This window comes from Pyrus communis, chromosome 12 (assembly GCF_041283825.1).
Source record: "Pyrus communis isolate YQ-2024b chromosome 12, ASM4128382v1, whole genome shotgun sequence".
Taxonomy (NCBI): Eukaryota; Viridiplantae; Streptophyta; class Magnoliopsida; order Rosales; family Rosaceae; genus Pyrus; species Pyrus communis.
In genome coordinates, this window is record NC_142576.1 from 17,033,236 (window position 1) to 17,046,885 (window position 13,650).

Genomic DNA, 13,650 nt, shown 5'->3' on the forward strand with positions numbered 1-13,650 from the left:
TTCCACATGCATTCACTTCATCATTACACCACCACTCATTCTTTAATCCACATGCACATTCAATCATTCACTCAAGCACCCTTGTGCCATGTTTCCCCCTTTGTTCCCACCCATCACATGCATCATCATCAAACAAACAACACTTTGCCGTGGGCACCATCCCACATTCCAGCTTTCCCTTTTATTTTCCAGCTTTCACATGTTGTCCTAGCTGTTTTTCCATCATTCCTCCACACAAACACCTTAAACAAACAGCCATATACATCTCCACTCCTCCTATAAATACCCTTGCATTCCCATCATTCAAGGATATCTCATATTTCCATTCACAACACTTCACACAACACAAACACAACCCTTGTGCCGCAAATCATTTCCATTTCTGTGCAGTTTTTCTCCTCCATTGCAGCCACTATCCAACCACTTCCCATCCCTCCAAAACACTTCACATAATCCCCAAAGCTCACCTTAGACCTTGTGCTACAACAACGAGGAAGAAAAGAGTGCCTAAACGTTCATACAATTCAAGTTTGAGTTGTTGGAATGTTTAGGTGTTTCTTTGATTTCAAAGTTTAAATTTAATTCTCTTTGTTTTGTACGTATGAGAATGGAAGATAAGAGTGCCTAAACGTTCATACAATTCAAGTTTGAGTTGTTGGGATGTTTAGGTGTTTCTTTGATTTCAAGGTTATGAGGAACTAAACCCCCTTTAGCTAGGGGGTGATTCGAAACTATGTTTATATTTGCAATTTGAATTGATTACGTTTGGTTGGAATTTCATAAGTTGTGGATTCAATTCGTTTAACTGTTTGATTGATAACTTATTTATGTATGTTCATTGAGATTGCAAGCTTAATTTTCATGCATAAATATGACGCTAGAATATAAGTGAATTTCACCTAATCGTTATGAACTTATATTCACAAGTAGTGGAGGTTGCTTATAAACAATCGTGTTAAACGAATTCTTGGCATAAGTTTCATGCGTATTCCATAGTAACGAATGCCTCGTCGATGTTTATGATTTCCGTTGAACTTAATGATCTTTGTTGAATGTCTCTATCATGCGTATTCCATAGTTAGGGACTTCGATTAAGAATAATTTGGTTGTAATGCGTATTCCATTCAATCCAACGAATCTAGGGAAATCTGAAAGTTAATTTAAGCGGACCTAATTAACTTGGAGCATTGAGTTTCATAATTTATCGAAAGACCAACTGAGAATCAATTTTGTATGCAAGTGTAACATGTGTGGAGAAGAACCCCTTAGCTATTCCATCATCCATATTTTCATCACATTCATCTTTACTATCTGTTTTAAATTATAATCTGTCCGTTTAATTTAATCTCGTCCAACCACAATCACCCCCCCCTTATTTTGTTAAGTCTTAATCATTTGATTTGTCTTATTTTATGTTTTTGAGTATTTGGAGTCTTTTAAACTTGTTTTGAGTCTTTTAGTTTGTCTTCGTGTTTTAAAAGTTAGTTTTATTTATTTGAGTCAAGTATTTAGCATCCCTAGTTAATCCCCGGTTAGAACGATCCCTACTTACATCATTACTACAATTGTCACAAATAGGGTTTAGTTTGTGTGCGTATAAATCTACGTATCAACAACCGGCACTCCTCGGTTACGTCGAATCCTTATGATAATGAATTCAGAACAAAATCACGCTAAAGCTAGGGCATCACTAGTAAGTGGTGCGCTATGTGGCCCAAGCACAGTGATAAGTGAGCAAGGGTCGCTGTATCTCCATCGGCACCCGGATGCAGTGCTAAATGAGCAAGGGGTCCATAGAAACTTCTTTTTGAACGACTCCACTCAAAGTTGTTTGGAAGCATATGCTCCTATCAACTTTCCACAAGACATGCAAAAGAAGTACTTTGATCTTATTAAACGGGGGAGGGTGAAGAAGCTAGGACAGGAGGGTAGAGTTCAAGAGAGTAGAATGCGTTTAGGAACGTGGAATATAGGAACCTTAACGGGAAAATCTATGGAAGTAGTGGAAGTTATGGTGAGGAGAAGGATAAGTATTATGTGCCTACAAGAAACTAAGTGGGTTGGTCTTAAGGCAAAGGATCTAGAAAACTCAGGTTTTAAACTTTGGTATTCGAGAACAAATAGAACGAGAAATGGTGTTGGCATCATCGTGGACAAGACCTTGAGACAAGATGTTGTAGATGTTAAGATGGTAGGAGATAGAATTATGGCAATTAAGATTGTAATAGGACAAAAATTCATCAATGTGATTAGTGCGTACGCACCTCAAGTAGGGTTGGATACGAGTTTGAAGGAGAAATTTTGGGAAGATCTTGGTGACTTGGTGCAAGGAATCGCTCAAATGGAGAAGGTATTTATAGGGGGAGATTTAAATGGACACGTGGGCAAAGAGACAGGCAACTATGGAGGTTTTCATGGTGGCCATGGTTTTGGGGAGAGAAACGAGGATGGGGAAGCCATCTTGCATTTTGCAATGGTATATACTCTCTTCTAAGCCAACACCTTCTTTAAGAAGAGAGAAGAACAAGTGATCACCTACAAGAGTGGGTCGTCAAAAACACATATAGATTTTCTTCTAATGAAGAAGGGGGATCATATAACTTGTAAGGATTGCATAGCTGTACCGAGAGAGAGCTTGGCTAATCAACATCGCTTGTTGGTGATGGATGTACATATCAAAAGTGAGAGAAAAAAGAACAAGACCTTGAAGTGCCCAAGGACTAGATGGTGGAATCTAAAATTAGAAAATCAAGCCATTTTCAAAAAGAAAGTAATCACCCAATGCATGTGGGAAAGAGAAGGGGGAAGCTAGCCAAATGTGGGATTCCATGGCTAGTTGTATCCGAAAAGTAGCAAAGGAGGTATTAGGAGAGTCCAAGGACTTTGCTCCACACCAAAAGGAATCATGGTGGTGGAATGAGGAGGTACAAACAAAGGTTAAGGCTAAGAAGGAATGTTGTAAAGCCTTATACAAAAATAAGACCGATGAAAATGGTAAAAAGGTATAGAATAGCGAAGCAAGAAGCGAAGAAAGTTATGAGAGAAGCTAAGCTAGCGGCTTATGATATGTATAAATGACTAGATACCAAAGAAGGAGAGTTGGATATCTATAAACTAGCTAGAGCAAGGGAAAAGAAGACAAGGGACCTAAACCAAGTAAGGTGCATCAAGGATGAGAATGGAAAGGTTATTGCTACATAGAACGCGGTCAAAGACAGATGGAGAGGTTATTTTCATAACCTTTTAAATGAAGGACATGAAATGAGTACTTCTTTGAGGGAGTTGAGTAACTCAGAAGAATGTAAAAACTACTCCTTTTACTGCAGAATTAGAAATGAAGAAGTGGTTGTGGCTTTGAAAAATATGAAGCATAGAAAAACAGTGAGCCTAAATGATACACCGATTGAAGTGTGGAAAGTCTTGGGAGAGATGGGTATAGCTTGGCTCACAGACCTTTTCAATAGGATTTTGAAAATGAAGAAGATACCAAATGAGTGGCGAAAAAGCACTTTGGCGCCTATCTACAAGAATAAGGGCGACATACAAAATTGCATGAACTATAGGGGTATTAAGCTAATGAGTCATACAAATACAATGAAGCCTAGGAGAGAGTCTTTGAGCATAGACTGAGGCAAGAGACACTCGGACAACCAATTCAGGTTCATGCTAGGGCGCTCAACCATAGAGGCAATCTATCTCTTACGAAGATTGATGGAAAGATGTAGATATATGAAAAAGGATTTACACATGGTCTTTATAGATTTGGAAAAAGCGTATGATAGGGTCCCAAGAGACATTCTTTGGAGGATTTTAGGGAAGAAAGGAGTACGAGTAGCATATATCCAAGCTTTAAAGGATATGTATGATGGAGCAAAGACTACCATAAGAACTCATGAAGGACAAACCAAAAGTTTCCCCATAATTGTGGGGTTACATCAAGGCTCATCTTTAAGTCCTTACCTTTTTGCATTGGTAATGGATGAGTTAACGAGACATATTCAAGATGATATTCCTTAGTGTATGCTTTTCGCAGACTATATAGTGTTGATAAATGAAACTCAGGAAGGGGTAAATGCGAAGCTTAACCTTTGGAGAGAAATGTTGGAATCTAAAGGTCTTCGCCTAAGTCGATCAAAGACAGAATATATGAAGTGCAAATTCAGTGCAAATAGAGACCCAAATGAGTTAGAGGTAAGGATTGGAGACCAGAAAGTACCAAAGTGCGACCGCTTTCGCTACCTAGGATCTATCTTGCAAAAGAACGGAGAATTAGATGGAGACCTCAACCATAGAATACAAGCTGGATGGATGAAATGGAAGAGTGCATCCGGCGTGTTATGTGACCGTCATATGCCACTGAAGCTCAAGGAAAAATTTTATATGACGGCAATAAGGTCGGCAATGCTGTATGACATGGAATGTTGGGTGGTGAAGCATCAACACGTACATAAAATGGGTGTAGCGGAGATGAGGATGCTTCATTGGATGTGTAGGCACACAAGAAAGGATAAGATTAGGAATGAGGATATTCGAGGTAAAGTAGGAGTAGCCGAAATTGAAGGAAAGATGAGAGAAAATCAGTTACGGTGGTTTGGACATGTGCAACGAAGGCCTACTGATGCTCCGATTAGAAGATGAGATTACGGGATAAAGGTTTAGGGTCGAAGACGTAGAGGAAGACTTTGGAAGAGACTCTAAGAAAAGACTTAGAGTACTTGGATCTAACGTAAGACATGACATAGAACCGAGCGCAATGACGTTCTAGGATTCATATAGTCGACCCCACTTAGTGAGAAAAGGTTTTGCTGTTGTTGTTGTTGTATGTCATTCATGTCCATTGGGAAAAATCAAGAAACTATAATTTTCTTCATCTGATTCCATTTATAAATGTCCTTTACACTTAATTCATTTTGATGTTTGGTCTTCACCTACTTTATCAATTTCTAGTTTTCATTATTATGTCATTTTCATTGGTGATTTCTCTCATTATACATGGTTAGTGGCCTTTAAGGTTAAAATCCGATGAGTTTCCCACTTTCATTGAATTTAAAATTGAAATGGAGAACAAGTTCAATTACAAAATTAAAACATTTCAAGTTTAATTGCAAAACTAAAACATTTCAAACTAATGGGGATGGTGAATATATCAATAATATGTTTAAAATCTATTTGAAAAAACATGGTATTCATCCTCGTTACAGTTGCCCTCATCACCGTGAACAAAATGGTATCACATAATGTAAACATAGACGCTTGGTTGAAACTAGCTTAACACTTATAGCTCATGGTTCCCTGCCTCAATCCTATTGGGCTGAAGCTTTACATGATGCTAATTTTTTAGTTTAGGTTTAATTTCTCTATTTACCAAATTATTCACATGGGAACCATCATATGATTAGATTTTGGATGTGCTTGTTTTCCTTATTTGCGTCCTTATAATTCTAATCAGATACAATTTCGTTCATGAAAATGGGTTTTCGTAAGTTATTCCCTGAATCAGTTAGGTTATAGGTGTCTTGGTCATACAACAGGTCAAATATTTTTGTCAAAACATGTTGTTTTCAATGAGCATTCTTTTCTTGATAGGCCTCGGCTCTAATATCCAGTGGACATTGAGATCGAGTCGTGTTGGCCGATACTTGTAAGGTGCTGTAAGCCAAAACATGCATTTATAATTGTAAAATGGAGTTTATAAATGAATTCTACCAGAAATTGTATCAAGAGTACTAGTAGTACTACTTCAGCTATGCAATCTATGCCTTCATATCCAATGCTGATAAGTGCATGGATTTCAAGATCAGAATCGCACATCTTTGGAGACGGATAACAGTTAGTGGATTTTAATCCTTGCTGATCGAAACTTGTACCAATGCTTAGTTTTTTCTTCTCTTTGAGGTCAATAACGAATGTTTAGTTTGATTGATTGGTCCAACTTCTCATTTAATGTTTTGCTTGAAGAAAGTTGAAGTTCCATTAGTAAACCAATTGACGATATGGTGAGTAACTTAACTAGTTATAACTTATAAGCACATGTAAGGTCCCTTCTTTCTTAGATGTGGGATTGATACTTCCAACACGCTACCTCACGAGTGACCAAATTTCAAGTTTAACACGTGAACAATACAAATCGGGTAACATGGAGCACGTATGACCATTAGGCTTCACATGCGGGACAACCTAATACCATAAAGAAAGTTGAGGTGGGATTACAGGAATAGGGTTTTGATGTTGTGGTGGGATTACAGGAATAGGGTTTTGTTTATATGATGTGGTACTCTAATTCTCCGTCATTCGAGAATGTCGTCGCCTTCCGTCATTTGTGAATTTGGATTTACATGGTCAATGAGTGGCGGCTTATGGCAGTGGCTTTCCTCCTAGAATGAAGAAAACATAAGTGGTGATCTCTGTGGCTGTGAAAATGGAGCTTCGTGACCTGCTCTTTTTATATGTTGACATATGATAATGTTGGATTTATTCCAATGTAAATCAACATATAATAGGAATGTAATAGTGGAGATTAATGTAGATATTGATTTCTTAGAGATATCAATCTTATATTAGGTGTCTTGTAATACAAGTAAGATTGACAAAGTCATTGATTTTATGTGATTATGATACTTAACTGATAAGCTAAAAAAGTGCGATTTGGGATTCCTTTTTGGACAGAACCTTATGCTTTACCTAGTATAAATACTAAGGTCCTTGCAAACCCTATGCTTCCCATAAAGTAGTTATCCGGCTAGGTGCTTTGTAAAAGACTTTGGTGTTGCCGCAACCTACATCGTCTCTGCTTGGTCTCCAATCGCTATCGCTTCGTGATTAGGTCAGCCAACTTTTTCATTTGTGTTTTAATTATATAATCACATAAAGTTTACATGTGGTATCAGAGTCATTGATTATATAATTAAAACCTATTAGAGTAATTGATTACATATGGTTAGGGAAGGAGCCAAGTGGAGCATTTAAGTACTGATTTAAAGCTCATGTTGCACGGATGGGGGTTCTTGAATCATTTGATCAGTGGGAGTGATTTGTTGTTGCATCTTGACTGTTGGTTGTTGCTATAAGAGCTAGTGCAGTGATGAAAACAGGTTTTATGTTTTTCAATAAAGCCTAAGGCTAGTACTCAATTAGCTAGTTTTGTTTTATTTTATTTTCGAATTGAGACATGTTATAATGGTCTAGTGTTTTTGAAAAATAAAGTTTGAGATAGTTCATTTGATGCTTTTATGACAGATTGTCTATTTAAGCAGTTGTTGAATTATTGATTCATACATTATTTGAGGCAATTATTTATCTTAAATCTTTGTTGTCAAGGATGTGAAATAGTGGGAGGAAATAGTTTTGCTTATCTACTGGTTTGAATCGAGTTCACAATGATAAAGATACAAATTGGATGTATGTAACTCTTGAAAACTGTTTTGCGTTATGGTTGTGATAAAGTTTCAAAGTTCTGCATTTTGAAATGTATGTAAGATTGGTTGCGATTGAAAACTTTTGTTAACAGGGCTTAGTGATCACTTCTATCTGAGTATGATTGAATAAACTGAGTGCTTGAAACTGTTCTCATACTCAATTGGAAGAATGTAAGAATATGAGTATGAGAAAGAGAAGTTTTAGGACCGATTATAGTTAATCAATTTAGATAGAAAGTCCTACTGATGAAAGGAATGCTGATCCTTGATAGAAAAGGATTTTGGTTAGCATTGAGATCAGATTGCAGGACACGAAAAAAAGTGTTTGTTTCCGATGAGGATTTTGATAGGAAATCCTGATCTAATTTGGTGAAGTCTATATGTATATATATAGTGGCCTCTCTTCTCACAAAACTAAAGCTCATATTGGACCATAACCTATCCGTGAGTCGAGCTCTTGATAATTTGCAATGGCTTTAAGTTCTGGTGCTGCTGCAGGTATGTTTTCCTTTCTGTTTTCTTGTGTGTACATAATTGGGTTGGTTCTCTTTATGTTTGTAGTTCATGTTTTGGTCTTGGTGTTTGATTGATTCTATTTTAACAGCAACCACATATAATTTTTAAAAGCCAATTTGATTAGTCAAATTTGATTACCACCTATAGTTCTGATAAAGGGATGATAAAGAAAATTTGATTAGTCGATTCATTAGATTAACAACTAAAAACCATGAAATATTTCAGAGTTTTTATTTCAATTTAATGCTAATATTTCGGTTGACCATGTACTATTGATGTATAAGTTGGAGCCGTGGAGGTTGGGGTTGAGCCCCACTGTAAGAAACGCCTTTTTACACAGCCAGCGGCTGCGGCGGTTGGCCACAAGGGCTTCAAGGTGGGCTCTATTATGCCATCTCCAACAGAAAGGGCTATGAAGGGGTTATGTTTAGCCCCCATTCAAATTATAGCCCTGCAATAATTTATTTTTTAATGAACAGTGTCAGATCATATTTATATATCAACTCTAATCGAACGGGACTATTTTTTAGCCCCATCAATATTATAAGTTTGTCATTTAATTTTATTGGTTAACTGAATTAAACTACCATATTAAAATAAGGTTTCTGAACATATTTTGAGTGTCCCGCTAAATGTTGTTTTAAATTTCATGTTATTTAAGTTTCATTAACCAGATTAAACTCATGGTCAAACTACAAGACCCTTGCTAAAAAAGGGGTTAGTGATAGTTCCAATTAGTGCTAATTAATATCAAGATTCTAAAAGATGCTAGGTCTAACGACGTGATAGACCTCCTGTGCTAGGTGCGTCCAAGGTGAACAGTGACAACGGCCAAATACGGGTCAATGCCTAAGGTCACAAGTTCACATGACTAAACTTGACAGAAGTATAGGTTATATACAATTATAATCTAGTTTTTATTAGCATGTGGATGTATTACATTTGTTCTAACTTTGCATTGAAAAATTTCTTGAGATCCCTCAGTTGAGCAAGCCCAATGAAGAGGTTCGTATATACATCGGTATATGCAATTTTGGTATGATCTTTTCTTTTGGTCTTCATGATAAATTATATACAAAGAATGGTTGTGTTGGATTCAAGAAATGTTAAATTGTTCCTGCAAAACTCAACCATGTCATCATATCTTTCTGATTGTAGGAGACGGAGTTAGTCATGTTCTAGAATTTATCAATACTATTGGGATATATTGTGCCTATGTATATGATTGTGATAACATAACATAAAGTTGCATTGCAGGGATGGATATGCTTAGTTTATATAGTCTATAATTGAAAGTAGTTCAATATAAATTTTAACAACATTTGTTATTGCGTTTATAGCATCACGAATATGGCTATTTGTGTAATATCCCACATCGCCCAGGGGAGTGATTCTTAAATGTATATTTTCATCCCTACCTAGCACGAGACCTTTTGGAAGCTCACTGGCTTTGGGTTCCATAGGAACTCCGAAGTTAAGCGAGAAGGGGGCTAGAGCAATCCCATGATGGGTTACTCACCGAGAAGTTGCTCGTGAGTTCCCAGAAACAAAACCGTGAGGGAATGGTAAGCCCAAAACAGACAATATCGTGCTACGGTGATGGAGCGGGCCCGGGAAGTGATCCGTCCCGGGCCAGGGAAGTGATCCGTCCCGGGCCAGGATGTGACAATTTGATTCAAGGATGTGTAAGGTGACACAATTTTTTCTAATTTTGCCGAGACTGTGGCATATGATAAATTGTAACTATTTGCTTGAGCCAATTTTTCATGAGATGTTGCTAAAATTTTATGCCATTAACAGTATGAGAAATCTACTTGACTAATCAATTGGGTTTATCTATAATTTGCTTTCCTATCTCGGTAGTCATTTAATTATACATGACTAGTTAACTGTGAAAATTGATGTATGACTTATGGTTGACTGAGAATGATACAAAGCATCCAATTACAAGAACAAGGACATTATACAAATGAATGGGGTTTGTAGTAATTATGTGACAACTCTCACTTGTATTTTATCAATTCTTATATGAGAATTATGGTTGGTCATGCAATTATATATATATATATATATATATATATATATATGTTTGTAAAGAAGTGGTGAACATATGAAGGCATGAGGTATGTAATTCATTCAAAGTATGTGACTTAATTGATGAGTATGAATTTTCAAACATTTATTAATGTTATGCCTAAAGAATTTAAAAAATGCTTAGGTTAGTCAGTGTTTTTGTGTCATAAGGGGAGAAGAAAAGAAACTTTTTCAAGGCTAATGTATGGCATATATTATAGATGTTTTCTTTGGAAGAAAATAATTTTGGGTGTTCCTTTTATTTAATTTGGTATTTACAAGGCTAATGCATGATTTTTAATGCCATGTTTTAGTAGTTATGTACTACGGAAAGAATATACAAAAGGAAAGGAACCTGTTTGACTTAAGAAAGCATCTAGGTGATATCATAATTGAGCTTTTGAATTAAAGGGACTGTATTGTTTATATAAAGTGTTTCTATTTTGAATCAACACTAGTAGGAAAAACTACATGCGTGACAGAATTTTGCGCAACAAAGCAAATTCCGTCGCACAATGACTCCTCGCGCAACGATGAACATACCTTCGTCATGCAAGGGTGGTGAATGCTGTGCGATGGAGAACTTGGTGTCGCAAAAACCTTTTGCACGACGAAAAAAACATGTTCGTTGTGCAAAGCCAACAAGAAGGCGGGAAAACTAATGTGCGACAAAGATTTTCCCGCTATATCTTTGCACGACAAAGTCTTCGTCGCACAAAGCTTGTTCATTTTCTAGGACAGAACATTCAACGCTTGGGAAACCGAGGAACACTTGCGCAACAAAGGCTTCATCATGCAAGTTATAGTCAGTTTTCAGTCAGAGCATTCAGTGCATGTGAATCAACATAATCTGCAATGTATTTAGTGAGGTCTTTGTGCGACAAAGCCTTCGCACACACAAATGCCCTAGCCTTCCTATAAATATCCGCTTCTATTCTCCTTTTTCTTCACAATTCTGTTCTCCTTATTCTGCACAATTCTGTTCTTGCTCAGATGGAGGATAAAAACAAGGATCATAGCGTGATCAACGCCAGGCCGAATGATTTGAGTCAGCATTTTCAGTTCGCACATGCGATTGTTGTAGCCATGGGTAACAATTGTATTACTGCTAAGTGGCGTTCTTGGAAAGATGTGCCGGAGAATGCGAAGAAGGCAGTGATGGATGAATTATTAGTAAGTATACTCTTGATGGATCAATAATTAAGTTTGTGAAATTTTTGTTATATGTTAGAATTAATTATTTGCATATATGTGTAACAGTGTAAGTATACTCTTGATAATGATATGAACGAACAATTTATGAAGTAGATGGAGGGTGCGTTGGAGGGAGGTTACAACAGGTGGCATTATGAAGTCCAGTGGAATGGAGGACCATCGAAATCGTAGTTTTAAATTTATGTTTTGTATGACAATATTTAAATTTGAGGTACTTTTTATAAGTTATGTGTGACAACCCGTTCCAAATTTTACGTTTTTATTTTATTTTAAAAGCGTGAATTTACGAAATTGCCCTAGAGGTAAGGACTTTGACTTCTGTTGACCATCGTCTAGAGAGACGTATGATTTATTCTTTTAACATATTCTCGTAATACAAGTGGATGTGAACACATAGACGAAAGTCGTTTCCTAGTCCGGATTATAACGGTACAGTTACGGACGTTCGAAATTGGTTATTCAAGGTTTAGTGTTAATTAAATTAAATCCCCAATCAGAAATTGGTTATTTAAGGTGAAGCCCAATCAGAAATGGAGAAATAGAAAGAAGAAAAGGAAAAAAAAAAAAAAAAAAAAAAAAAAAAAAACCAGCTTTCCCGTGGGTTTTTCTAACCCGCGACCACCCATCTTCCAAGGTCGATTCCGGCCAACTCCAGTGGAGTTTTTCAATGCCACCACCACCATCTTGAAGCTCTCATTCCCCTCTACAAAACCCACCCAAGAACCACCTTGATTAACCATGGTATGTGGCGGTTTGAGGCCACGAAAGTTGACGAAAATCAATGGTGCTCCGGCCACCCTTTTCAATTTTCCGGTAAATCGGCAAAGCGATGGCTGATGCCACCACTTGGGCCTTGTAGCCCATCATCCCAGGAGCAAAACCCAACCAACCTCGACCCCGTTGGACCACCATAGACGACGAATCGACGTCGAGAAGTTTTAGGCACCTGCCAGCTTTGTGGGCAAAATTGACCATCTTCCGTCCACTTTTGGACTTCGTGGTAGGTATGAAAGTTGCTCCACTCACTGAGATCTTCATTTCTGTGAAGTTTGAGAATTTTTTGAAATAGTTGGATTTTCCGGCAAGTCGGGGCGGCCAACCGCCACCCGTGGCGGCGCATGCGGCGGCGCGTGGCGAGTGAGCCGCCAATGCTATTTTTAGGCTATGTAAAATGTCTTGAATTCAGTTTTGTCAGTTGAATGACGTAGGTTGATAGTTGGAACCTAAATTCGTTACGATGCGTTACTTGATAAAAATGTGAATCGATGATCCGACCGTTGGATCATCACCAAAACTGGATACATTATAATACGTAATATTTAAAGATCATAGGAATTTATGGATCGGGAATCCAACTTACGGATCTTCCTGAATTGGATTTGTAAGTTAGTAAAACAAATGTTCATGACCACTTGTTTTAGGCAATTGGCGGAGATCTGACCGTTGGATCGTAATGAAATTTTAATATGTTATTCTACAAACATATTTTGGATCGTTGGGAGTTTCGGATTGGAAATCTGATATGCGGATCTTCCGGGTCAAGTTATACAGGGTTGTAAACCCTACCGTCAATCTTTGATCGACAGTTGACTTGTGGTCAATGGGTCTCAGACTATTTTAGAATGTCGTTGAGGTTGTGTTCTATGTGAATTACATATTCTACGAATAAGAGTTCTGAGATGTGATTTGATAATTAGTCACAGGGACCAATCATTCAGGACGCCTCGATGCGTGTGCTAGAGAATCATAGCGTGGACTCCAGGTGAGTGCATCTTTTCATTTTTATCGTACATATTATTGAGAGTTCTATCGACAATTTTAAATTGATTAGGCATATTACTTTCATATATAATTATTGTGAATGCTTGAAGTACTATATGAACTACGAATGGCTTGATCCCTGTTTAGGGTACGTAGGCAGTCTAACAAGACGTTAGATGCAGCCATAAAATATTTGAGACAAAAGCCTTGCTTGGGAAATTGAGTAATGCGAAGGAAATTGGTAAAGGCAAGTTTTAGTTTTATGAATTAGTTAGCTAAATTAGTGTTAATTAGGTCGTCATGGATAATTATCCCTGAAAATATGTAGTTCGGGAGTAGGGCGTTATTGATTGTACACTTCACACCGTATTGTTTATAATTGAGAATGTTTCGACATGGTTGAGTATTAGATTGCATCATGGTATATCAATATGTATATTACTTGCATATAATTATTGGGAATGCTTTCAAGTGTAAAGGTGAACTCATGACACCCAGGTAAGTTCAGGTGAGTTTATGGTACTAGTTGAATCGATTGCGTTATAGCATGACTACAGTTATGTGTTAGGCAACTTCGACACTGTCGTACTAGTTGCCATGAGTTGCATATGTTATATTGAGATGCATTGAGAGCTCATAAACCTGCACCCCGGTGTTAGTGCTCCCGCCC

At 37.3% G+C, this 13,650-nt stretch overlaps 1 pseudogene; it reads left to right on the forward strand.

Annotated features, from left to right (window-relative positions):
- The first annotated feature begins 1,651 nt into the window (after nt 1-1,651).
- On the forward strand, nt 1,652-12,360 carry LOC148692403 (uncharacterized; annotated as a pseudogene).
- Nucleotides 12,361-13,650: the final 1,290 nt, after the last annotated feature.